At 47.3% G+C, this 26,794-nt stretch overlaps 1 protein-coding gene across 1 annotated transcript in view; it reads left to right on the forward strand.

Annotated features, from left to right (window-relative positions):
* The first annotated feature begins 2,022 nt into the window (after window positions 1–2,022).
* The window catches only part of LOC135385833 (CUGBP Elav-like family member 4), a 455,429-nt gene continuing 430,657 nt past the window's right edge, over window positions 2,023–26,794 (forward strand). The window contains exon 1 of the mRNA XM_064615382.1: window positions 2,023–2,320. The gene's annotated coding sequence lies outside the window, so the exon portion shown is untranslated. The remainder of the gene's footprint in view (window positions 2,321–26,794) is intronic.

A 26,794-nucleotide genomic window follows, 5' to 3' on the forward strand; every position in this document is an offset into this window, starting at 1 on the left:
AGGCACTCTTGGCGTCCGCCTTCGTGAAGTAAACACTGCGGAATGTACTATTTCCATATGCTTTCCCGACGTTGTGATCAGCTGCATCATGTCCGGTGATGCCACAGTGGCCAGGTATCCACCGGAAAATCACGTCATGGCCAGCGATCACTGCTTTTTGGTGCGCTACTAGTATGTGATTCAGTACAGGAGCTGAGAGGTGGTGTGTTCCCGGTGTCATAAAAAGCGGTAAGCTTTAAAGCTTTTAAGCTGTAAAGCGGCTTTAGAATCACAGAAAATCACCCATTTTCCCTGGGAAGGCGCGCACGAGATATGCTCTATGGCTAGAAGAAGAGCGTGTAGCTGCTGCGTAGTGCTGTAGCTGCTGCGTGTGCTGCTGTCGATGAAGTACGATGCGATAGTCGAGCACTGCGCGCAGTATTCGACGCTGGTACAACGCAGGCACAGGCGGATCCTGTAGATATTATGGAGCCATCCGCATATACCGCCGTGTGATCATCCAGACGTTGTATGATTCTAGAGTCTCCACTTAACGCGCCCATTCTCTGCGTTTTTTTCTTGTTCTTAGGACTCTATTCCCTGTAATGTGTGCCTTGAACATGCGAGAACATGTCTCGCCATAAGGTGCCTATTGATGCAACCGTCGCTGGCATTCCCAACCAGCATAACACATGATGCAAACACATGCAAAGAGATACCTACACAGATTCCTGGACGTAGCGCGTGGAGGCGATCGTACGATTTATTCATTTCACACTAGCACTCATACTACTGACGGCGAGCAGTTACACCGCTACAACTGGTAGCGTCCGCATGTGAATGCGGCTCTAGAAGGAGGCTGGTTGCGCCCATCTAGAGATGCTGGTCTAAGAATTTTCGCAGGGCACCTACACTGTAAGAAAAAAACAGGAGTAATTTGGAGTAATTTTGCTCCTTTGGGACTAAATGCACTGCCACAAAAAATAGTCCCTTTAGGGAGTAAATGCACGGGAGTAGATGAATGTCACAGAGTGGAGACTGCATTTCACGTTCTGTTGTAACAGTCCCATGTACACAATTCATGTGCATGCATGAAAATACTTTGAATCAAACCGTCAACCGTGATATATCAGTGATATAAAATCTTGCGAACATACTTAACGCACAATTTGCGAAGAAAGTGTTAACTGTTTCTTCCTCTGTGTGTGGAAAATTTCGAAGATGGCAGGTTATACAGCCTTATGGCATCAAATTGACCAGGAGCACATATTTGCGTATACTGTTGCATTCGGAAGACCATTCGCGAAGTTCAGTGACAATTTGCAGTCCTGGGGAGTAAACGTCGGGGTTATGGGACTAAAATGGGGAGTAATTGCTGTCTAGGGGACTAAAAGTTGCAGTTACTCCCCATTTTACTCCTTTTTTTCTGAAGACATGCTTCTTGTTTGTTTGTTGTTGTTTTTAATCCCGTGAGCTGTACGGGTCTCTCCGAAGGTTACTTGTACGGTATGTACTGTGCACGCGTCACTTCGAAGCACCATTTACGGAAAAGGGGGTGCTGACACTTGAAAGGACTGTATACTTGCAGCTCCATGACAGCCGTTCCAGAATACTGCGGAAATTAGCGGAAATGAAAACGAAAGGATGGTAACAGAAATTGAAATATTTTAGTAACGAAAATGGAAACGGTAACGAAAATACATAAATACATCTCTCATCCCTTCCTTATGTCTCCCATCGTCCCCGTCAATTTTATTTCCATTCGCTCCGGAATTCACTTCGACTAGTCACAGATGTTTATATATCCTTTCCGCGTTTCATTTTCGTTTTGTGTCCCTGAATCTCCACCTTTACTATGTGGATCTGCACGTTCCTTTCTGCCGGAATGTCCGAGTCTTCTAGGCAAGCTTATCGCGACGTACTCGTACATGTAACGCAACTCCCTTCCAAATCTGCCCGGGTTCCCTCCGTCATTCTCTTTGCCGGCATCGACCGAGTTCTTCCTTCCCTCGTCTGCCGGACGCAGCTTTGCCTCCCTCACAACGGGAGTGCTAGCGCCGGCAGCCCGTACTTTTCTCGGGCTCCTGTTCAACTGGTGCGTTTCTCTCATGTCTGTGCAGACGGTGTACTTGGCTGCAACAGTGCGCCTCGCGTAGCCCTGACGACTTTTCTGCGAGGTGATGGCTTCAGAAACGTCGGTCATCGCGTGACTCAGACCCGGTGATCAGTGTTGCACGAGCGTGTCTGTTGTTATCAGCTCGTTGGGCGCCCGACTGTCGTCGGTTTCTGTTCGCCTGCGGGCATCGTTTAGTTCCGCAGCTACGATTTCGTAAAACAAGAGGTAGGTCTATTGACGTTAGAATCTTGTACCATAGGACCATACGAACGCGATGTGGTGTGTTGTCATTCAGTGATTCCGACGAATGGCAGTGTGCTCACAAACACTAAGTGCTCAAGAATAACGGTGCGTTTTGTGCACAGATAGGTTGGGGTCACGTGTTGTATATCACGCCCGTAGAACTCCGTGCTAATTGAAATAAATCTCGAGGCCTCGCATGGGTCGCGCGTAACATATAGTCATCGATGACAAAATATTGCTTGGAGGATTGTAAGGTGCGATGTGAATGTATGCGAATGTGTGTGATGTGAATGTATCATTGACAAGGATGAAGATGCAGGACTTTGTTCAAATTTACAGAGGAAAGCTGGGCTCAGTAGCACAGTCGGCAGCATGCTACCTTGCTGAGCTCAAGATTACGGGTTGTATCGCGACCGAGGAAGGTAGCAATGTGGGAAACGCAAACGTTGTACTTCCAGCTCTTTGTGTTCGAAATTTCTGGCTCACGTAAAATTATTTCGGCTAGTGTAATTTATCAAAAATGAACGCTGACCCGCCCTACGCGCAAAGCAACACGCAAGTATTACGATAGAGGTAATACAGCAGCATGTCTCATGTCGAGGAGCATTATGTGCAACGAATCAGTCTGTCACATTCGTGTCGCAAGAGCGGCACTAGCGTTATCTCAGTCGGAAACAAGCCATGACGGAGTTAACAGACCATTTTTCTGGATATTGCGCTCTTGTGCATTGCATGTGAATGCTGAAAGTATATACACTATGCAGGCGGTTTCCCCAATCGTTGTAACACACATAAATTGTACGTAATTTCTTTGCTCGTCGACTGTGACATGTAGTCTTGTCCCTTGCGCTGTGTTACTGTGTCTTCTTACTGTGCTGACTCGCAAATAACACGACTAATCGACAGCATGCACAGGAGTTCGATGTCGCTGGGAAACGTCTGGCCTGTTATGAGTACGAATGAGAAAGATACTTTACGTAGAAACAGCAGGTGAAACAGGCTCTTGGGGACGACTCTATGTGACACTCTAAGGGCCCCTCTACCCATGCTGCAAACTGCTTGTATGCGACAACAGGCAGTTGGTACTCCAAAATCCAGTCTTCTACGTAGTTCATTTTTCGTTGGAACGTTCTGATACGCAATTGTGCATGCAGTGCATGCGTCAGAATATCAAATCAAAGGCCTGGCGGGTGTGAGGAATGACTGTGAACAGGAGAAGTCACGTACCTTGTTACTAAAACTTATTGCTGCTTCCATTAGGCTAATGCGATGGGCAGTCGTCACTAGATCCTGTTTCTCAGCATGTTTTAGGTTATGCTTATGTTAATGTCCTCACGGCAAGCTTCTATCAACATACAAATTGGTAAATTCCGTGGCAGTTTAAGGAGCTGAGACGCATAGATGTGGTTCAATACCTCACATTGTACTGCACGCCAGTATAGTGACGAAGAAAAATTATATGTGTCGCTCTTGACAAGATATGGATCCTTCACCGCACGTCCGCGTCAAGTTCTCACGTGAGAGGAGCGGAAGCTATATGGCCGTCCCCATTGGTAGGCGCAAGCACGTGACCTCTCCATATGACCGTGCTGCGCCAATGGCAGAGACACTTGCAGGGATGCCAGAGCTGGATGAGTTCGGACGTTCGTGGCACCGGTGCCGGTGCCGGTTTCCTCCCTTTGGTGACATCGAGGCAAATATTTTAACGTGCATTTTGCATAATTTAGGTAGAAGTGTCGCAACCCTTTTTTTTAATTTAATTCGCGATAGAAACACTTTAGCTGTCTTGTGCAAATCGGTGCGAGACGACGTTTCGTGCGACGTGTCATGTAGCTGAGACGTGACGTCCAATTAGTTGAATGAAGCTTCCACAAAAACTGCGTCAGCTTCTAGACTGAAGCTTCTCTCTCTCTGTCCAATCCAATTGTTTCAGATACCTCTCCAGATGCTTTGTTTTAATTAGGCAGAGACACGACCCAAATTCTTCGCTCCATAATTGCTCTATGATTTTAGACGCTTGTCTATAAAATGAGATGATCTCTTCCGTTCTTCTTCCTTAAATTCCCGTGGTCGTACGCGGTGTTGCAGGCTCACGCGTTTATTTATTTATTTATTTATTTTTTTCATCATGATCTTTGACATGGAACTTCATTTTGCGGGAGACGTACGATACACATGATAGTTACGTCTCATGGGCCGAACATAACGATGTTTATACTGGGTTTTAGACACGATAGCGCTTTCCTTATGCACATCGTCTGCTCCAGGTGGAGATGCCATTTATAATACAGTACACAGTACGTGCAATACACAACATACGCACAATACAGTGCAATTGTCCATATGTGCACGCTTTCATCAATGCAGGGGATGTGATCTTTCGTAATTGTGCTGATGGCTCAGCTGTAACCTGCGTTATCGCGGCTGTCACTAGAGGGTTTTTGTATATCGTATGCGATAGCATACGATGCAATACGTAGCAATAGCAATACGTATGCGATAGCATACGATTTACTAAAACAGGTAATTGTAAGGGACAGCGTTGGTGGTTCCGTGCACTGCTCGAAGCTCTCTTTCTGTTATGGGCGTGCGCAGAACCACCAACGTTATCGCTTTCGTACGCGAGGACGGTAGCGCAAGATGTGCTAAAATTCTGTATTCCTTTTAGCGTGGAGCGCAGAACGCACGCCGAAGACAGCCTTTGCTGAAATTAAATAAAATGCCTACATCCTAGTATTCGTCCTACCAACGTACCGTGCAATCCCTTACCACATTTCTTTCCTATAGTTGAAAAAAAATAAAAATAAAAGCACCACATGCATGAAAAAAATCGCCTTTTTTTTCCGGACCGATCTCCGTGCCGCCAGCAGGTTTGCAAATCCCTCGTCGTACGTCGGTTCGCCTGTAGAGAAATTCTCGTTCCAAAATGACATCCCAGGAAGGCGGCCAAGCGGCAACTGCGAGTTGCGACTCATTTGCATAAACGTTAAGCAGATCGGATCCCCAGGGACCTTGCTGAGAGCGACGGCAGACCCAGGCCTCACGCTTTGCAAAACTCTGTCCCTGCCTTGTGCGTTGTGCTCTCCCGTCTGCACCGTCCAAGTATAAACGCGCAAGGGAAATACGCTCGAAACGTTAGGCATCCCTAGGTACACGAGAGTGTGTGTACCCTCTAGCTCGCATCTGCAGCTTCTACACATAAGCCCCGATGGTGGTTTCCCTTGTTTCCTTCGTACTCCCCTCGGACTTTTGCTCAGTTCTAGCCACAGATTTTTGGATAATGCTGTAGGAGTCTACGAAGAAGAAAAACGAGAAGAAGTACTGGGCTGAACTCAATTTTAGTTCGACTAGTTGAAGAAGGAAGTGCGAGCATTTTAATTAAGCGTGCTGTAATTAGCACTGCGAGGACGTGTGTTGCTTCATTCTTTTTCGCTGTTGTGCCGGACTAGAAATTGTCTCAACTTTTAATCGTAGCGCAAAGCCCTTTTTGTTCAACGCAGGTTGTTACTCTCATTTTGTTGCTTGGGCGGAGAATAGAACTTTGAGATTATTATTTTGCTGTTTATAACTTGATTACGAACGGCTGCCTTACGTTATGATTATTAATTCTGAAGACGGTAACAAAGAAAGCGGTTTCTGTTAAGTATGTAGGCGGAACACGCACGAATGTAGAATTACAAAAAAAAAGAACCGAAAATTAGAGACGGGCTGCCTGAGCAAATGCACCTGTCGAGGGGCTTGCGTTTGATTAATTTTGCCTGGAGAAACAATGTTTCTCGGAAACATCAAAAACAACAGCAATGGTGCTCCCTAATAGAAAGAAAAAGTGCAAATATTGATTTGATGGAAAAAAGGTATAATTAGAGTTCGAAACTGTGCGGATCCATCCTTCCTTGCATCGGCATTGTAGGTTATTCCTTGAGCGTGAACCAGTGCAATTTATCTCTCCCAGTCTGACAAAATGCAAGAACCTTGTTTGTGGTGTGGATTGTGGTAACATTTACCTGGTATAAACGGTCGTCGGGGCAGTACCCTTTGCGTTGCTGTTCCCGAGAAGATTTTTTTCTTAAAAGACATTTCCCTGAGTCTGAGAGCTATGAACAAAGAAGAAACTCAAACGGTCCGTTTGTGTATATCCTTCGTACATCTGTCCCTGGACCCAGGGAATTGCTACCAACAGCCAGTAAAATCTTTGACATGTTGATGCTGTGATTCCTTCTGTTGTTGATGATGATGATGGTAGGAGGAAAAAAGGTGGAGATGTGGGCCCGCTCACCGCGGGACACGCTACTCAGGGTCTAGTAGAGAAAAAAAGGAACAGAAAAAAAAGAACGTCTAAAAAGACGAGAGCTCTGCTATGCTTTTACCGAAAGTGATGAGTGAGCGCTGTGCGCCCTGACGGTGAATCGTAGGCCATTTGCCCAGCGCTTTCACGACGTCAAGGGGTCGGCTAGCAAGATGGTCCAGGGATCTCTGAAGCTGCAAACGTGCAGTGCGAAACCGCGCACATTCGAGAAGAATATGTTCCGAATCTTCACGCACATCACATGTTGAACACAACGCCGAAGGTTGGGCGCATATATTGAACAGAAATGCGTTGGCCAATGGAACATTGAGTCGGTGTCTGTGAAGCAAAACTTCGAGCGGTCGAGACATCCGTGGAGGGATTCGGTAAGACAGGTCCGGGTCAATTCTGCGCAGCAGCGACGTCGGCTCTGCGGAATTCGACCACTGACTCCGAACTGAACCACGCTGGATGACGCACAACATATGTTTCGCATCCTCAGAGGTGAAATATATGTTCTGCGCGGGACCACGTTGGTGAGGATCACGTGCTTCTCAGTCAGTAGCATCATTCCCAGCAATGCCGATGTGATCGGGGACCCACTGGAGCTCGATTGTGTGCCCTTTTGCGACAGCGGCATTGTACGATAAAATGATGTCGTACACTATGACTACAAGGCCACTGGAGGCCACAGGTGCGCGTAGTGATTGCAGGCCGCTCTTGGAATGATTCTTTCTGTTGAATTTGTATTCATGGTTTGGTTTGTTGCACGGATGGTACATTGAAGTTGGAATATCTGCATGCCTCTTTTATTACGCCCTAGTATATAATGTATCCAGGAGAGGTTCGTTGCTGGGGAACACGCAAGAGAAGAGTGCCTTTATCACTGCAGTGTGTTGCACATCTTTAACGTGATTGAATACAAGAGCATTGGGAAGGTACGAGGGAGAAGTAGTGGCAGTGTGGAAGCACCGTCGTCAGCGTCACCTATCCAAGTGTAGCTCCCACGACCTTTCTTTTCCGGGCAAAGCCGTGGCTATGTCGATAGAGTGGAACATCCTATACACTCGCTGGTCCTTTCTGTGTAGTATTCAACTTGAGTCGTCATGATGTGATGTGATGTGATGTGAATAAAGAAAAAAATGGGGATGTAAGTTTCGACGAAGTCAAATGTCAGTCGTCAGATGTTGTGATGTCCCATTGATTTAATTGTTCTGTTGTTGAATGGCACCCTTTACCGTAGCTTTCCAAACAGCTTCGGTTCCTTCAGATAGTTTAACAGTGCACCCAGCACTGTTCTTTTACTGCTTGCGCCCTTTGGTAATAGAATGTCTTCCAGGTCTTCGTAGATCATGCCCGCCTCTTTTGTCGCCCGTACCAGGTGCTGTCCGTCTTACATTTTTCGTTGCATTCTGCGCATAGATCGGATTACTGGGGGGGGGGGGGGGGGGATATATTTATTAGAACAAAGAAAAAAAAAGGGAGGAAAGGTCAACCAAACGTATGTGGATTACAGGATCTTATGCACGTATTCTGGGGTAAAGGAACAGCTAGCTCTTATTCTAAGAACTAGCTGTTCTTTTGACTCAATTGTTACTGTGTAACATTGTAGGCTCTCTCCAACCGACCGTTTGATTGGTTACGGTGTGCGCGATTTCTTTCCGCCGTGTAATCTTGAAAGTACGAAACGTCCAGATGGGACTTCTAATTATTCTTTTGTAGTCTTTCGAATATATAGTAGCAGTTTCGCCTGTCTTGCTAGTGTGTCGGCTTGTTCGTTGTATTTAATACCCACGTGGGAAGGTTTCGAAGGCTAATCCCTTTTGTGTGATTTCCGCCACAGCTTCTCTGATCCCGCGTGTATGCGGTGTGCTGACAAAAGGCTTGGATTTGTAATGTTTGCAGGCTGGTTTCCGAGCCAGTTGGTATAAACACCTTTTGTTTTTCCATTTCATTAGCTCTTTTCAATCCCTGTACGATCGCCTCGCGTTCTGCGTGGGTGAACATTTCTTGAAGAAATTTCCAGTGGCTGGTTGGTGTAAAAAAGAAAAATATGGAGTTTTGGAGTATGGAAAAACTTGGAGTTTTCCACTCCACTCTAGGAGCATTCCACTCCACTCTACAGGGCACTAGCGGGTCACGGTGCTTGACATTGCAGCCCTTAAAAGATGTCCCCCAATCTCACTCTAGTCACTCTGTGTCGCACAACATTTATGCAGACGCCAAGGATTTCGGCATAAAGATCGTTTTTTCAAATGCTTTGAAGCTAAGCAAGTTAACACAATTTTCTTCTGTTTTTAAGGGCTGCAATGTCAAGCACCGTGACCCGCTAGTGCCCTGTAACCACTCTGTTGTCTATTCTATCCCCCTTGAATGCGGCTTTTGTTATGTAGGGCAAACGGGACGCTGCCTTTAATGACCGTTTACGGGAACACCGGCGCAACAATGAACGGAGCTTTGTGTCGAGCGAACTCGTGCAGCATCTCCGTGAATGCAGAGGCTGTAAGCCGGTTTTCCCCGAGACCCACGTTTTGTGCAAAGAAAAGAACACTTGGCGCAGGTTGCTCAGGGAGACCTGTGAGATTAGTCCACGTGGCAACTGCGTAAGCAAGCCTTCCCTCCTTCCTCTTCTTCCTCTCCGGAGGTTTTTGAATATATAGAGCTTTGGAACATTAAAATTATTGCTGTGTTCGAGAATTCTCGTTCTGTCGTCCCTCTTCCCTCCTCGTCTCGGGTTCCGCCTCTCTCATCATGCACCAGCTTGTCAGCGCCCTCTCACTTCTTTCCACTCTATGTTTGGCAAACGTATTGTGGAGGCTGCTGTTCTGTGCTCTCGTATTTTGTGGTAGATTGATTTGCATATACTATCTTATGGAGTCTCGGTATTCTTCGTGCTGCAACGAACTTTTCTGCGAGTCATTGTGGCACTGTATTATTCTGGTTCTTGCTCGTTGTCGCAGGGATTACTTGGTTTGTCTTCATTCCCTCTTCTTCTCATGGAGCTTGTTTGTGTCCTAGTGTTTCTGCTTGTTCTGCTATCCATAATTCTACCACAATGAAGTAGCTGTTAATGCCTGGCACTGTGCCTGGACTGATTCTTTTCCTCAATTTGCCCAATGATGGATTGCTCATGACCAAATCCCGCCCACCAACGCTCTATCCTAAAAGCATTCCTAAATTTTTTGGCCACCATAGGTCTTCGGTCCTCTCCTCACTGTGAGGAAATTCATTATTATATTTCCTCATATTACCGCCAGCATTGGGGTATAGTTGCCCCTGACTATGAAACTGCCGAACAATCATTAGTGAAATAAAGTGGTGTTTTCCAAGTGGTGCTGTGAAGTCTGTTGTCTCGTGGCGGGTTCGATCCCGGCCGAGGGCGGTAGCAATGTGAGGGAGGTAAACATTACTTCCAGTACCGTGTGTCGGAGTTTTCCGGCGCCCGTCAAAATAACCCCAGGTGGTCGAAATTATCCGCAGTCCTACCCTGTAGCACGTGCAACTTGTCGCCACACTGCGCAGACAAACCTAACGTGTAACATCACGGTATCATTATTATTATTTGTGGCAGTAGCGTCTGACTCAGTAGCCTGCAGCTGCAGTGTCTGTATACAGTTCGTCGTTGTTTGTTTTGGTAGAGCGGTCGCTTCCTGCCCTGCGCATGCGGTACGACGTTCCATAGCGCGACTGTGGAATGTGGCGATGACCCCCCCCCCCCCCCCCCCCCCCGATTGTGTTACAGTTTTTCTACAGTGTTGAAGACGTGCTCGAACCTTGCGGCTGCAATTATCATGTTTTCTCCATCTTGCATTGTGGTACAAGGTGAGGCCTAGTAGTGGATGGTCCTCTTTGGCATAGACTCTTTCCCGTTGATTCATGTTTCTTTGCGGTACTTGGAGCTTCCTTGCCTTTCGCTGGAATAACATGAGCGTCTGTTCTTTTATTTGTTTATTTATTTTTTCTTCTTGTGACATGGAGAGGTGAGCCGATAAGGTTCAGATTGGAAGTAACAGAATTTGTCGGGGGCCCGCGTTCAATTTCTCCCCTTGTTTTTCTTCTTATACTGTTCACTTGAGATCAATAGTGCTTTGTTCATCCCATTATTTTTGCTGCCATCACGTCATTATCCGAACCCCTGGTGGGCTATGCTATTTACACCCGTTTGGCGGTACAAGTGAATTGGAGTAGCCAGCTCCACACTTGTGGAGCCAGAAACTCCATATTACATATTTTATTTAAATTCAGCCCTCTTGTAGATAACATTGTCTTGAGTATGCGGAGGAGACACGAAGGGACGAACTCACCAGCTGGCTTGCCTCTTACTGCTTTGCTCAATCCTGTTCATTGTTCTTCCTGTTGAAGTTCCATTTTGTTTTCCCCTGTGATCCATATGTAGTTGTCGTCTGCAGAGATTGACAGTTACATGCAAAATCCTGTGGCGACTACTGTTTCTGGTAGGTTCGCTTCAACGATATTGAAAAGGAGGAGGCCAAATAAGCTACATATCGGTAGTCCCTTACGCGGAAACATGATTTTACTGTAATGTTGGCCAAGCTTCGTTTCAGTCTCGAGCTGAGTGATGAGGGGGGAGGGGGCGGATATGTTTAATGCAAAGAGAAAAAAAAAAAGAGCAGGGAAAAGTGAGGGGAGGGAAGGGGGAGAAGGGAGTGATGAGGTTTATTATAGACATGTGCATTTTGCCCTGGATTCCAGTTTCGAGCAGGACGCTTAGGTAGCAGACGTCATTGTATGCTTTATTTAATGTCCTAAAATATAGCCAGTGTACGGAGGTCTTCTGCGTTTGCCTGGTGATTTGTTGACTGACAAACGTCGTGGAGTGTGTCTCCTACGAGGAGCGTTCAAGTCAAACCGGGACTTTACATTTTTCGCAAAAGTAAAATGAACTTACAGGCGAGAAATTAGTTTTATTTTTCAACGTAATCTCCAGCTGGCACTAATGCGCTTGTCCCAGCGTTTCACGAGGGCTTGGATGCCAGCAGCGTAGAAATCCTTACCGGCGCGTAGCAGCCATGATCGGACCGCATTCTTGACCTCGTTGTCGCAGCTGAAGTGGCGGCCCCCAAGAAACGCCTTCAGTGTTCGGAAGAGATGGAAATCGGTGGGGACGAGGTCTGGACTGTAAGAGGGATGTGGCAGCAACTCCCAGCCAAGTTCCTGTACGGTGCGTGTCATGAGACGCGCGGTATGCGGGCGTGCATTGTCCTGTAGGAGGAGGAGTCCTTTGGTGATGAGGCCCGGCCGCTTTTGCTTCAGCGCCTTATGCACATCCCTGAGAACCTGGCAGTAATATGCACTATTGATGGTGGTACCACTGGGCAGAAAATCAACTGAACAACGCGAGCCTTGTCCCAGAAAACCGTAGCCATGACATTACCCGCAGACGGGGTGCTACGGAACTTCTTGGGAGCTGGCGTGCCCGTATGCTTCCACTGTTTTGATGCGCGTTTAGACTCAGGAGTGAAATGGTGCACCCACGTTTCATCGCATGTGATGATCCGATCAAGGAACGGCTGTCCTTCAGTTTCGAAACCGTACTTAGCTCTTGGGAGATTTCCAATCTTCTCTGCCGGTTAAACACGGAGAGCTGCCTCGGGACCCAACGGGCACTAACTTTCCGAAACTGGAGGTGTTCATGAATGATAGTGTTCAACGTTCCCACAACGGTTCGTCTTTCGAGCCAGTTCGAGACATGTTATCCGTCGTTCCTTGAGGAGGAAGTAGCGCGAGCCATTTGTACACTCAGGAGACAGAACGTCCCGGTTTGACTTGAACACCCCTCGTATGATAAGTTGTTCTGAAATCCTGTCATCGTTGATGGGAGGATATCTTTTATCTGCGTATGCCAGTTTAGTGTGTGTTGTGTCGTCTTTTCAAAATCCTTTGCCGTCCTAGATGTTGGAGCGATGGGGCTGAATGATTGTACTCCATCTTTCGTTCTTCCTCCCATTAGAATGCGTACCACGTGCTTTTAGCCATTCTTAAGGGATTTGTCTCGTGTTCCATACTGCGTTGTACTATCGTAGAAGCCGTTATTCGAGTAGCATGGGTAAGATTCCGGAGAGCCTCGTATATGTTATACCGTCAGAGGAGATTGGGTACTTTCGCTTTCAGTATGAATTTCTGCAGCGGTGCGGCAAATGGTAAATTCATGTGATTACGTGGCGTGCTTTTCGGGAGTCTCAAGTCTCGTTTCAGTTGGTTGTTGGCTTATGCTTCGCCATCGGCTGCACATTGCTTCAGGAAAATACTCATCTACTTGTTAGGCGCTTCTCCTAGTTGATAGGGATATAATATCATATTGCCTTTCTTATTTGTTGCACCACACATTGAGTTTATTATTCTCCATATTTTGTTGTTTGGTGTGTGCGTGTATGTCAAGCGTCATCGTGCATGCTTGCGAGTTGTGTAATCGCAGCCACTTGATAAATCTTCTCAACACAGCCGAGATACGACATTACGACATTGCGGTTCCGTTTTCTGTGCGGTACTGCTTTGTCCTCGTCACCTCTGAGGGAGGGGGGGGGAGAGGGGGGGGAGGTTAGGGTACTTTTAATCTGGTATTGTGGGTAGTGAACAGGATAAGGTATGGCTACTGTTACTCCCTCGGGAGCTGTTTTGAGGTGTTCGACGTTATTGTTGGACGTAGTAGCCAAAACAGTTTTGAGTTTGTTCCTGGGCGCTCTTGCATTTCGTTTGTTCGGTTTAGTATATGGATAAGTATAGGAAAGTGATCACTTCCCCACGTATCTGCTTCAACTTTTAAACATCCCACTACATCGTCATTACTTATTTCTTGTTGTTGCTTCAGTTTTCCCGAGCTTTTCGGATTCTCGTTAGTGGAGGATCAGATCGTTGGCTGTTTCGCTATGCATGCGAGTGGTTCATGAACGTTGGAATTCCGTCATTTGTCGTATGAGACGTCCCAGTCACCATTTCTACCTATGCCCCTGGCTGGGCTGTTGTGTCCGTGGTGGAGTGGGATATCGCCACAGATTAAGAGATGACCTGTAAATCTGTCTCTGATTCGTTATGTAAATCGGCTTTAGAATGTGTGCTTAGGCTCTTCGTGTCTTGTACAACCGTGATTCCTACCGTGGCTCCCACGACTTCTGAGTGTACCGTTGTATAACGGAGGGAAAGACTCCCTTCGCTTGTAGAAGAGGAACATCTTTGTGAAGCGCTGCACTACCTCCTGGAAACTTTCGCATGTTAGAATTATTGGACTATTATAATATATAACGGATCTGTTGTTTATTGGATTAAAAATAATTAAAGAAAACCAGTGCTGGGTAGGACGAGGACAGAGGATAAAAAGGACAAGGACCGGCACTGAACTTCTCGGGCACGGAAGAGGGAAGCTTCTTTATCAGGAGGCTAGGTTCATTCGAGAGGAAGGGGATAATTGTGTTAGTGTGGCATCCATTGATTTCACAAAGAAAATCGAAGAATTTTCAACGCACCAAACAACAGACAGGCATGAAGATATGGAAGAACTTGTTTCTGGTGTATAGCGCAATCTTTTGGACGGTTTTTGCGGGGTGAGAGGGGTGTCACGGGTTTGCTCGAAAAAAGAAGAATAAGCTTCACTTGGTTGCAGTTCACTGCCGGTCCTTGTCCTTTTTATCCGGCCTCGGTGGCTCAGTCGGTAGCGTGTTCGCCTACTGATCCCGAGATCGCGGGTTCGAACCCGGCCGAGGACGCCAGCAACTTGGTGGCAGGGTACAAGTTGCTTACGCCGTCTTCCGCGAGGGACGTTAAATACGGGGTTCCGTGTGATGAGCTTTCATCGCACGTTAAAGAACCCTCAGGTGGGCAAAAGCAATCCACAGACCGACCGCTGTGGCGTCGCTCATGATCTCAGTTGTCTCGCGACGTAAACACCCAATTATTATTATTATTATTATTGTCCTTTTTATCGGCTGTGCTGTCTGAGGTTTTCCCTGGGTTTTCCGTAGGCTTTCCAGACGAATGTCGGCACAGTTCCCCTTGAAGTCGGCCCAGGACGCATACTAATCCCCCTGTCCCCCACTCCTTCCTGCTGTCCTCTCTCCGTCTGCCCACGTCTGTACGCCGCTCATAGCCAAAGTTGCTTCGCGGCGCTAACACGCAATAAAAAACAAACAAAAAAAGACTGGGCGCTGCCCCACTGCCAATTGGATAGAGACTGAAAGATTATAATGGAGATGACAGGTGATCAAAGCACGGTGGAGAGGCCGGTTGATGACAGCGAAACTCAAAAACGTGGTGGAGACCTTGATGCGTATGAGCGGGACTGGGCCAGGGGCCCAGTACCTTGCCGACGGTAAAAGGGTTACTGCATGCATCTCGCGCTGCAAGATATCGCGTTCCCGCTGGTAGACGGTGCAGTTCATAAGTAGGTGGTGCAGGTCAGCGCGCACATTGCACGTGGCACAAACGTCTGACGGCGCACGGCTGGGGCGCTGCCCTACCACTGGGGTAAACGCAACGTTCAGCCGCATGCGGTGAAGAAGGCATGCGCAGTGTCGCCGAAGGCCACCAGGAAGCGACAGTGTGAGAGTCTGATCTACTGCGTGGAGCAGAGAGTAGGATGTCACCAATAATAATAGACCATAGAAGCTCCGTTCGTGTGGAGCCAGGTCTACATTCTTTCTGTTATTTGCGTTCCGTTATGTTCAGCCCCGAAACCAGTGAAAAGAAAAGAAAAATCAAGCAATCGCCGTCGCCATTGCACGTATTGGCACGCCAGAAGGTTGTCTAGATTTAGGTTGTCAGTATTTAAATACATTGTAATTAAAATACTACTTAAAATATAAATACATGTATTTATATTTTGTATTTAAATACAGACTCGAAAAATGTATTTATAATTATATTGAAATACCAATTTTTGGGTATTTATTCTTGTAAATACTTTATAAATACTCCTAAATACAGTATATACTGACTCGTATCTTAAAGTTGCCTTGCATTTGACCTTTCAGGAAGAAGGCTGAGTTTGGGCTATGCCGTGTTTGCGCTAACATGCGCATGCGATAAACCATTTTAGATAGCAAGTTTCTCAGTGTTGTTGCGGACAATGGTCGCGACTACCCAATTACTCTGTTGTACAAAGCATCTTCGTCAAATTTAATACAAGCATTTGTTCGTCGGCACCTGTGCAGATGCTGTTCTCCTTTGTGAATTCGATTGTACGGCTGAACAGAAGATGCCTAAAAGATGCAGTCTTCGAGAAACTTCTAATATTAATTGCTGATTGGTTGTTATGATCATCGTTATTTCTGTAATTCCAGATAACATTTTCCTCACAGTATTTATGGTAGTAGTTACGGTATTTAAATACTGTATTTATATTTTGCATTTAAATACTCGTGTTGAAAAGTATTTATGAAGAGTATTTAAATACCCCTTTCAACAAAGTATTTTGTATTTATATTTAAATACTCAAAAAATGTGTTTATGCCCGTCCCTGAGGTCACTGTAGGTACAATCATTGTACCTGTAGGTACAATCTTTGTACCTACAGTTTCATCGCACATATTTTATACAGCGAACCGGCTATACTCTATTTGCCAACCCGTTACACATGTCGGCTGTAACCTGAATCGGAACCTAACCGATAAGATTTTCGGTTCGATACTTTCATGACAAGTGTCTCCCTCGTGTGCCCTGGTAGGAACAGTTCGTGGTCTGTCTTTTCCAATATGCTTTCTACGGTTTGATTGGTCAGCAAAAGCGTAAGATATTATTGTTTCCATCTAGAGCTTATTCACATGCGTCGTGGTTATTTCTGCAACTCTCACATACGCGAGCAATATCCAACCCCATTGCATTCGTTTTATTTCTTGCGTACTGGTGCTGCCTTCGAGCATGGAAATGTAACATGACCATCCTATTGCATCTCTCGCATTCCGTACGCGCCGTCTTGTATACCATCGCTGGAGTGCGCAGACAGAATACTCTCAGGCTGTCTGGGGCCTTGTTGCAAATGAACGTTAAGCCGACAGTTCTAGAGTTATATACTACTCGTTCCACGTCTGCTACTCGTCGTATATGACTCGATATACAGAACAACTAATCCTCGGGTATTTCTACGTCGGTGCTTTTATATGTGACATTTTTCTGAAGTACGACGTATGATTTCGTTGGTATGTCAAGAATCGGCCCCCCGTCCATTGCAGCATTTGACTCCTACTCATTGCTCCTCTGGGTATTAAGGCGTATCTCCAATACTTGTGCCCGTAGGATGGAGTCTATGAATAGCCCGAGTGTCAGTCGGTTGACGTTTGCTTGGGATTGCTTGTTTAGCGGAGTGAACGTGATATTTCTTGCTGGGGGTCGCAGTGTCATATTTGTTCGTGGGATTGTTTGGTTGATGACATCCGTTGATATGACATTGTTAGGCCTCTTACTTTTGCGAAGAGGTATAATGTTGTCTTCATCCTCAGTGTTTGAGATGTTCATGTCATGGTCAGATGTCAGGGTTAGTGTACTAAAAGGTGTCTAATAGAGACCGTACACCCCTTGGTCGTTTAAATGCGTCTTCACATGGTTGCTGAAGACATCTTTGCGCCAGAAAATTGCAAATCAAACTCAAACATGGTTGCTGAAGTTGATTTTACATTGCAATTTACATTTTACAAACTTACTGTCGCTTGTTGGCTGTGCAACTTCCACTCTGCCGCCACAGCGCTCACAAAAGCCCTGAGACGTCGTACAACCGTGCACTACGTCGGGAAAAGCTGGGTGGGTGTTTCTTGTAGATGAGCATGAGCTGGAACGACAGTGACACACGTCCTGTATAGCTACGTTCTCTTTGTAAAGAAAGAAAGGAGAAGAGAGTTTTATCGACCATTGAACGTTACATACTGTAAATAGCGTCTGAAGATCCTACTGATGGATCCACGACACGGAAAGAGTAAATTCGAATGAAAAACAGAAGCACAGTGAATGGCTCGCCTGGAGGTATCAGTAACAGTAGATAAAGTCACGAAATTTTGAAAACTTTGGTAAGCACAAGAGAGAACCGTCGCCTCCTGTAGTATCCCTTAACCGCGTCATCACAATCATGACCCATGTTGTTGTTGTTGTGTATCCGCGTCATGTACATTCGAATCTCCAGAGATAAATTGGATCTGTTGTTGTGAAAGGGCATGTGTCGACCGCACTCCACTTTCTTGCTTTTCTTTCCTTCTCTCTTATTCTTTTTTTTTGTGTGTGTGACGAGATTGAGTACGGGGGCTTCCTCTCATACCATTGGCAAAACTGAGTAGAAAAATCCAGTCCCTACTGTTGAGGAGAACAACGGCAATCCATCACCACCTGGGCCAACCGCCCGTTGCGGGGTGTAGCTCTGGCGGATAGCGCGAACAGTGCAGAACACAGTGCAGTCGTACAAAATAGGAAGTACGTGCGTAATTATGCTTGTTGGCTCCTGCGTTTTCACACGTTTAAATGACGATGGAATTGAACGAAAATAACTGCTTTCACTGCTGCACTCCTGCATGATGCGCCAGGTTGCAACAGTCATAAAGCCAGCTTTCCCACATAAGAGGGATTGCGTAGGGTAAGCACGCTTTACAGGAGACACTCTTGCATGTAGAAAACAGTAACAATAAAAATACAGAACACTGAAGCTTTCCTTTAATGGATACAAGCTTTCATGCAGTGGACCGCATTTCGTCAGTGAACAGCGAAGTAAAAAAATGAACAATAAAAATGATGTGAAGCCCAGGAAAGAATAGCAACGAAAAATAAACGAACGGAACGGTTAGAAGCATCAGTATAGATGCGTATACGAAGAGGGGAGTCAAGTCCTGTAGATCACATAAACAAAATACAGAAGCCGACACTGAAGATTTTTGTTTAAGTTTAATTTGTACAAGCTTTCGCGTGGAGGTCCACGCTTCCTCAGGTACGTGAGGAAGCGTGGACCTCCACGCGAAAGCTTGTACAAATTAAACTTAAACAAAAATCTTCAGTGTCGGCTTCTGTATTTTGTTTAAGCATCAGTATAGTTAAATTTGACAAGCTTTCGGACGGAGTTGGTCCTTCATCAGGTGCGATACATCTAACAGATGGCACACATATTTATACTGATGTACATCAGAGAAAGGGGTAAAAATAAAACAGTAAAGTAAGACGGTATGACGCGCGTATGATGGGCGTAATGGTCTAAAGGTCCCTTGATGGATAAATAAATAATAATAATAATAGTATGATATGCCTTTTACAGCACCTATGAAATGCTTATTTATTACTCTACAAGGAAGAACAACGTTGCTCTGGATAGGGCCAACGGCTGATGCAAGAGAGCAGATGGGTGCAAACGGAGTCTGACATATTGTATACTTTCCATGGAAAGCGGCTGAACGTATGTGTTGACGTTCGAGTTGCACGTGTCACACGTTAATTCACCCATTTTAAGCCAATAACGGGAACTAGATGTTTCGACAAGCAACTGACTAAGTTTCGTCAATAAGCTGCCTTTAGCTGCAGCTCGTAAAGTTATTCATGTCACCATGGTTATTCTTCCACTTGGTTCATCCAAGTTAATCGAACATTTTTATCGAGAGTTATCCCTCCTGTCACGTCGTCACTGGAGGTGGTGGGTGGTGGTGAAAGGGCTCGCCGTTGTCGGCTTCACAGAGGTGGGCAACGTCACGACTGACGCCCTGGGGGAATGTGCGTCCACATGAGAAAGCGGAAGAGACTGCGAACGAAATTTACATCTTGTCTACACAAGCCAACGTACAGGATATGTTGTACTTTAAGTGTTTGCACGTCAACGCCCAAGCACGATAGCTTGAACTACGCATGCACGTGGATTTCTTCAAACGAAATGCTTCTTCTTATTTCTGTCCATGAATTAGTACGATTTAAATAATAGAAAGAAATGCACTTGAAGGAAGCCACTACCAGGCTCAAACAACAGTGCGGTTTGAAGTAAAAGTGGAATCACCGAGTTATGGGATGATTCTTTTCGGTCCTTCCCCGCGAACCCTCCGATATTCGGACAACTTTCCTCCACGTAGGTTACTTAATATCGTTACTTAATATTGTTTTTCATGGACTTAATATCCATTAGAATCTCAACAGAGATCAAGCCACGTTTTGCCTTCCTCGTGGAACGCTCTGCATTTAGGCACCTTCTATGATGCCATTGTTGGCGCGTGGCTCGTTTCAAATGTTCGTCGTTGGGATCTCGATGTCGTTACACTTTAAACAGTAAAAAAGAAACACCCGTGACTGACAACGTTTTCCCTCCCCCTTCGTCTATCTCTCTCTCTCTGAACGGTGTATTGTGTCTGCCGATTAGGGTCACATTACTACCGTCACGAAGGTTTATTTCAGAGAGAGTCCTGTGGGAGAGTGAAAGCATTACGAGCGACGTCTGATTCGCAATTATTTTTGGTTGTTGTTCCTCACATTTACAAAAGATAATGCGCTGTAGGGCATACAACGAAGCAGCTAAACGCTGTTTTGCGTGCAGATGAACACACAATGTCCATTATTCACGCAGCCTTCTGGTCCACTGGCGGCGGAATCGCTGCTTGTCGCAGAGTCGTTTTCGATTCCGTGCACACGGCAATATCCTTCTTTTGTTGTCACATGCATTCATTATGAAGGACATCTTTCTGTACGTCTTTCTTTCGTCCGAAAGAGTGTCTTCTCCTGTATCGATTGCGCAGGCCCTCAAAGGTCGTTGGCGCATTCTGTCTGTCGCAGGAGGCCGCATGCACACCGCACGAGTTCTGATCTTCTAAAATAGCTGCGTCGGCGTCGCGAAAATCGGTGACGGGGCTATGTGGCATTAAGGTTCACGGCCACGCTGTCATCAGCTTGAATTATAGAGCAAATAGAATCGCGTGATTCATGATCGAGTGTACGAGGACACAGGCTCTTATATTGTGGATCACGCGCGTAATTTTTGGTCGAGTGTCGTTTGCAGGGGCTAAAATCGTCAGGACACGGTGACACATCTAATAACAGCTAAGTTGATTGTTTTCTTCTAACATCCCATCACATGAAAAGAAAAAAAGAAAGTGGTTTAACAGGCGATGGTGTCGTAATCATGCAAGTGTTTGCCTGTCTGATGTGACAGCATGGTGGTCAGAGGGAGTAAAGTTTCTCCTTTCCGTAGAGGGGTTCGGTGATGTGTTGCGAGTACGGTAGCCGCTTGCAGGAGACGTCCGACGAGATGGATAACTCAACAGCAACAATATTTAATACAAATATATACAAGGCATATACATATCAAGGCAAAGGCTTACTGATTGAGAACTCGGGGGACATGAGGCGACAAGGTCCCAGACCTTCCGGTGGTGAAAGTCCCCGCTCGAGCTGTCGCAAATTAGCGGGTGTCCGCTTATAAAGACCACAATTGGCCGCTGCCCACCAACATGGTAGCGCCAATCAAAACATTCAAAAGAAAGCGAAACCAACTGTCTAATTGGTTACATTAACTAGGTTGGACACGTGAAATCCTCCGCCCCCACTTGGACTAAATCTGTTAATCCCGTCCGCCATCTTGGACATGTCGTAGTGTCCACAGTGCTTTCGGCTCAAGGGATTGCCTCTATAGGGCCACAAAAGCGAGCTGACCAAATGGGTCACGAGTGGCGGAGTTCCAAGAAGAGCAGCTGTCGCGCGAGAGCACAAAGAGTTATTCAACTGGTCGTTCAGTCTGGCGACGATGGAGGCGAAAATAAAAATGTTTTCGTAGTTACAGGTTTAACCTTTACACCTCCCTCCTTAGATTCGTTGTGGGGCATAGTTGAACCACAAGGAATAAACTACAGACGGGTTAAACACACTAGCATAGAAATAATCACCCGTGTACAAATTCATCACTCGTGTGACACTACTGAACATGCAATACAACGTGACAGTGCTTGCAACGACAAGCTCTGAAAATGGTACGTGTTGCTGTTGAAACGCATTATGTCAGTACATTGAACAGACACTAAAATTATGGCGGAAAAACACAAAAGTTCCTTAGAACAAAGTGGTGAGAGCGAGTGACTCTCGAGGTTCACACATACATTGCAACGCACCTGCTCTAGCCTAATTCCTACTCAAACCGCAACCGCGATAGAGCGTCCGCATTCCCGTGCGCGCTTCCCTTGCGGTGAACAATTTTCACATTATAACGCTGGAGTGCAAGAGCCCAGCGCGCGAGCTTCGAACCCTGTGGTGTCGTACAGGTCAGGTATGAAAGAGGATTGTGGTCGGACACCACAGTTACTTGTGCCCCGAACACCCAATGATCGAATTTCTTGAGCGCCCAGATGACCGCGAACGCCTCTCGTTCAATCGCCGCCCACCGAGCCTGCGTGTCCGAAAATCGGTGGCTTGCGAACGATATGGGCACTTCTTTGCCATTGCGGTCCTTTTGGGCTAGGCATGCTCCAGCCGCCAACGCTGACGCGTCCGTAAATACCCAATACGGTTTTTCGGGGTCAGGTGTTGTCAGTGCTACTGCGTCTTTTAAACTCGATTTGAGGGCCTGAAAGGAGGCTTCGGCTTCGTTATCCCACGGGATCTTGTTCGGGACCCTTTTCCCGGTCAGCCGCGTTAGAGGGGTCGCTATCTTTGCATAATCCTTAACATAGTCGCGGTAATAGCCGCACAACCCAAGTACGCTCCTGAGCTCCTTTTTTGAAGTTGGACGCTTCAGCTCAGATATGGTTTTGATCTTTTCTGGATCGGGTGCGTGACTTCCTGATCCCACAATGTGCCCTAGATAGCGGATAGAACTTCGCGCTATCTGACACTTAGATAAATTCGCCGTTAACTTCGTGGCTTTTAACGTGGTTAGTACCGCCTCCAAATGGTGCAGGTGACCCTCCCATGTTTCCGAGTACACGGCTATGTCATCAAGGTAAGCACAGGCATGCTCCTGGTGCTTCGCGAGGATGGCGTTTACTGTCCGCTGGAACGTCGCTGCTGCGTTTTTGAGGCCAAACGGCATCACCCGCCACGCAAATTGACCGAAATGCGTAACAAACGCGGTCTTTTCTTGGCTGTTTACCTCAAGGGGAATTTGCCAGTATCCCCGGCGTAGATCTAGCAAGGTGATGAACCGCGCCCTTCCTACGCGAAAAACTAGCTCCTGTTGAAGTTCCATTGGGTACGCGTCATCTATTGTGTCAGCGTTAAGCGCCCTATAGTCCACGCAGAGACGGACTCCACCGTCTTTCTTAGTAACACAGACGACGGGGTGGGAGTACTCAGTGACGATAGGATACACCAGCCCTTGTTCGAGCAATTCATTGACTTGCTGTTCTACTTCTTTCCGAAGCAATTGAGGTGTGCGGTAAGGATGGGACCGTTTCGGGACGTGCCCCTCACGCAACTTTATAACATGCGCACCTACATCTGCAACTTTGGGGGCGTCCACGAACACTGTCGCGAATGACTGAAATAGTCGCCTGACCTGATTGGCTTCACTTTCCCCCAAATGCGAAGTTGCCTCGGCTGGCAAGACAGACTGCCCTTTGTCCCTTTTTGTCGGCGCGGGTTCCACATCCCCAAATTCCTCCTCTCCTTGGAAAATGACTCCTACGTGATTCACCCTGGCCTTGTAGGCCCTTAAATTGTTGGCATGAATCGTGCGCGTTTTTCCGTCGTCCGTTAGTACATCATACGAGTGCTGTCGTCGTTTCCCTATTACTTGGTAGGGGCCCTTCCACTTTGCCTGATGCTTTGCTGATCGGCTGGTATCGAAAACAATAACCTGGTCGCCAGGTTGGAATTGTTTTTGCTTTGTTTTGCGATTGTGCTGCTCCACGTACCGCGCTTGCCGCTTTTCGGTAACTAGCCCTGCAGTTTCTGCCGCCGCCTTGAACATTTCTCTCAAATGTTCGAGATATTTGGTGGGCGCCTCTCGGAGCTGAACTGGGGGTCCTACCTGCCCTTCCCAGGTATTCTTTAGAATTGCTAGCGGGCCTGTTGGTTGTCTACCGTAGAGAAGTTGAAACGGTGACACACCCGTGGTGTCGTGCGGGACTTCTCTGTACGCCCATAAGAGAAAAGGGATGTACCTATCCCAGTTTCTGGGGTCGTCCCGTACCACGTGAAATAGCATGCGGCGGAACACACGGTTCCACCGCTCGACCGCCCCGTTACTTTCGTGGTGTTCTGCCGTCGAGAAGCGTGGGGAACACCCGATTCTCCTGAGGAACTCCTGGGTTAAGTGCGACGTGAAGTTGCTGCCCTGATCGCAACAGATAGTTTCCGGGATACCTGTCCGCGAGAAGATTTCGAGCAGCGCGTCACACGTTTTCTTTGCGGTCGGGGACGTAAGGCAAATCACTTCGGGCCAACGAGTATGAAGGTCGGTGACACAAAGTGCGTATTTGTGCCCGCGTGCCGACGCGATCTCGAACGGGCCTACCACATCCACGTTCACTGCTTGAAATGGGTAGTCTGGTCGCGTGAGTGGCGCGATAGGTACCCTGTCTTTTGCATTCCTGTCCGCGTTAACCTGACATCCGTGGCATGTTGCACAGTGCTCTCGAACGTCCTTTTCAATCCCCGGCCAATAGAAAGTCGCCTTAATGCGATTTAGCGTTTTTCGCATTCCAAGATGGCCTCCCCACGGCGTATCGTGCGCGAGCTGGAGGACTTGTCGCCGTTTACCATCGGGTAAAACGAGCTGTTTTACTTTTTGCCCCGCTACTGTATCCCTGTGATAAAGGATACCGTCGTCAATGAGCATACCGTGAGCGCCTGCTTTACCCTGTTCCCACGCGTCCACGAGGCTCGTGTCCTCACGCTGGGCTGATCTGAATACGCTTCTCTCGCCGGCCTCAGCGTCGGTCCCTCCCGACGTGCTTTTTACCGCGTTCACCACCGCGATGTGTTCGGCACCGCCGCAGTCCGCGTCCTCTTGCAGGAATAACCCCGCTAAACCCGCGTCTAGCTCGTCTGTGTATTCTGCTTCCACGGTAGCCGCTGCGTTTAGCGCGTCCGGTTCCTCGACACTCCGAATGGCATCCCACGCTTCTAGTGATAGGAGGCAATCTACATCTCCGGCTAGCTTTTCGGTAAAAGCGCACTCTACTGGGACGACTTTGTTAACTTCTACCTGGTCGCTGCTTGTGCCTATCAGCCTGACGGGTAGTACGCCCAATTCCGCGGCTACCTTGTGTCCGAAGGCGGATTCGAGCCACAGCGGGCTTAGTGCATCACCTCTGCGCTCGGGAAAAAGATCCGCGCGAACAACGGTCACGTCCGCCCCACTGTCTATCAGTGCGCGAAATTTTTGTGTCCCACATTGCAATTGAACCTCGCGAATGGGGAGAGTCAGCTGCTCTTTATCTCCCGTAGCCGCTGGGCTGACGCGCGCCACCAACGTAGTATTCTCTACCTGTGCGTCATCAGATGCATTTTGGACTTCGTCGTCCCTAGCTATCACAACACGGTTCACGCGTCTTTGTGCAGAATCCTTGTTGTCTGCTGCTTTAGGAGCTGTGTGGTCACCGTCTGGTGACCTTTTTTTGGGACAATTTCTTGCAAAATGTTTCCCTCCACATACGTAGCAGGAAAACCCGTTCTTTGTCTCTTGACGGTCTTTCCCGTTCCCTTTTTGTTGGGAGTTCTTATCATCTTTCCCTCTGTCTTTGTGGCTTTCTTTACGGCGGTCGGAAGCTCCCTTGTCTCTGTGGCCTAGAACTGCGCTTCCCCTGCCCTTAGCATCCTCGAATTTCTCCACTGCTTTTACAATGTCGCTTTCGGAGGGTTTGACGTCGGTGATCTGGAGCGTTACAAATTGTCGAGCCTCCTCTGTCAGCGAGTCTACGAACCTGTCAGCGATGATCAACGTTATCAAGTCGTCGTAACTTTTGACCTCGCGTGCTTTAGCGTATGCGGCGATATAACTGCGTAGCCTGGCCCAGTAGTTCGACCATGTTTCGTCCCTCCCTTTGACTGCTTCTGAAAAGCGCTTCCTATATTCGCCCGGGGACAAACGGAGTGCTGCTAGCACGGCCTCCTTTACCGTTTGGTAGTCGTCTAGCTCGTCGGTGGTTAGCTTTGAGTACAAGTGACCTACCCTGCTTGCGATAAGCGGTAATATGAGGTGACTTTGAACCTCCTCGGGTACTTTGTAGGATTTGAAAACACCTTCTACTCCCTCAAACCACATGGGCACTTCGCGGTCGGCTGGTAGCGGAAGCAAAACGCTCTTAAGCCTTTTTGAAAAGTAGGCCAGATTTTCTTCGCGCGTTCGTGTAGTCGACGCTTCACTGTATGGCGAGCGGTCATCTCGAAATCGCTCAAGTTCTATTCTCCGTGATCGTTCTTTTTCCAGTTCGATCTGGAGCCGCAAGATTTCGACGCTAACGGTTTCGGTAGCGCCTGCGCCAGAAGCAGTGTTACTTCTGTTTTCGTCTGCCATTTCTGTGTCGAATTTTGCCTTCTTTTGCTTCGCCCTCAAGCGAGTAAGCATTAACTATTGTTCGACACCCTAGTTTTCCCGCTCGGCTCTGTTCGCTCGACCAAACCAGTCGGTATCATGTGAACCCACTGACACTATCGGACACTAGAAAGATCGTCCTGCCACACCGGAACTCTGAGATACACAATAACTAAACCCTACGCGGTAGCTATCTACTCGTGAACCTCAAGAGCAACCAATTCTCACCTACCTCGTGAAATTGTTTCGAAGCTCTTCCGTGGATGACGTTTTCTTTCACCCTGTGCCGACACTTCAGTGTCCGTTGTTTCTCACTTTCGTCGCCGTCGTCGAAGCTGTGCTGGCTCCCCTGACGCGGTCACGTTCACACACTGCACACCCGGTCCTCGTTGACTAGTTGTGGCTCTCCGTTGATGACCTGGACTTGTCCGCTCAGTTTCCTGGACAGTCCGCTGCTTTTGCTGCCTTGCTTGACTTCGATGCGTACCTTGATTCTTGCTGTTCTCCTGGAGGCATTCACTCGTCCGTCGAGATGCTTCAGCTCTCCGTAGATGGACACATCCTGTCGTGCTGCGCCAGTAAAGTTTCTCCTTTCCGTAGAGGGGTTCGGTGATGTGTTGCGAGTACGGTAGCCGCTTGCAGGAGACGTCCGACGAGATGGATAACTCAACAGCAACAATATTTAATACAAATATATACAAGGCATATACATATCAAGGCAAAGGCTTACTGATTGAGAACTCGGGGGACA

The sequence above is a fragment of the Ornithodoros turicata genome, chromosome 2 (genome assembly GCF_037126465.1).
Source record: "Ornithodoros turicata isolate Travis chromosome 2, ASM3712646v1, whole genome shotgun sequence".
In the NCBI taxonomy this organism is placed as follows: domain Eukaryota; kingdom Metazoa; phylum Arthropoda; class Arachnida; order Ixodida; family Argasidae; genus Ornithodoros; species Ornithodoros turicata.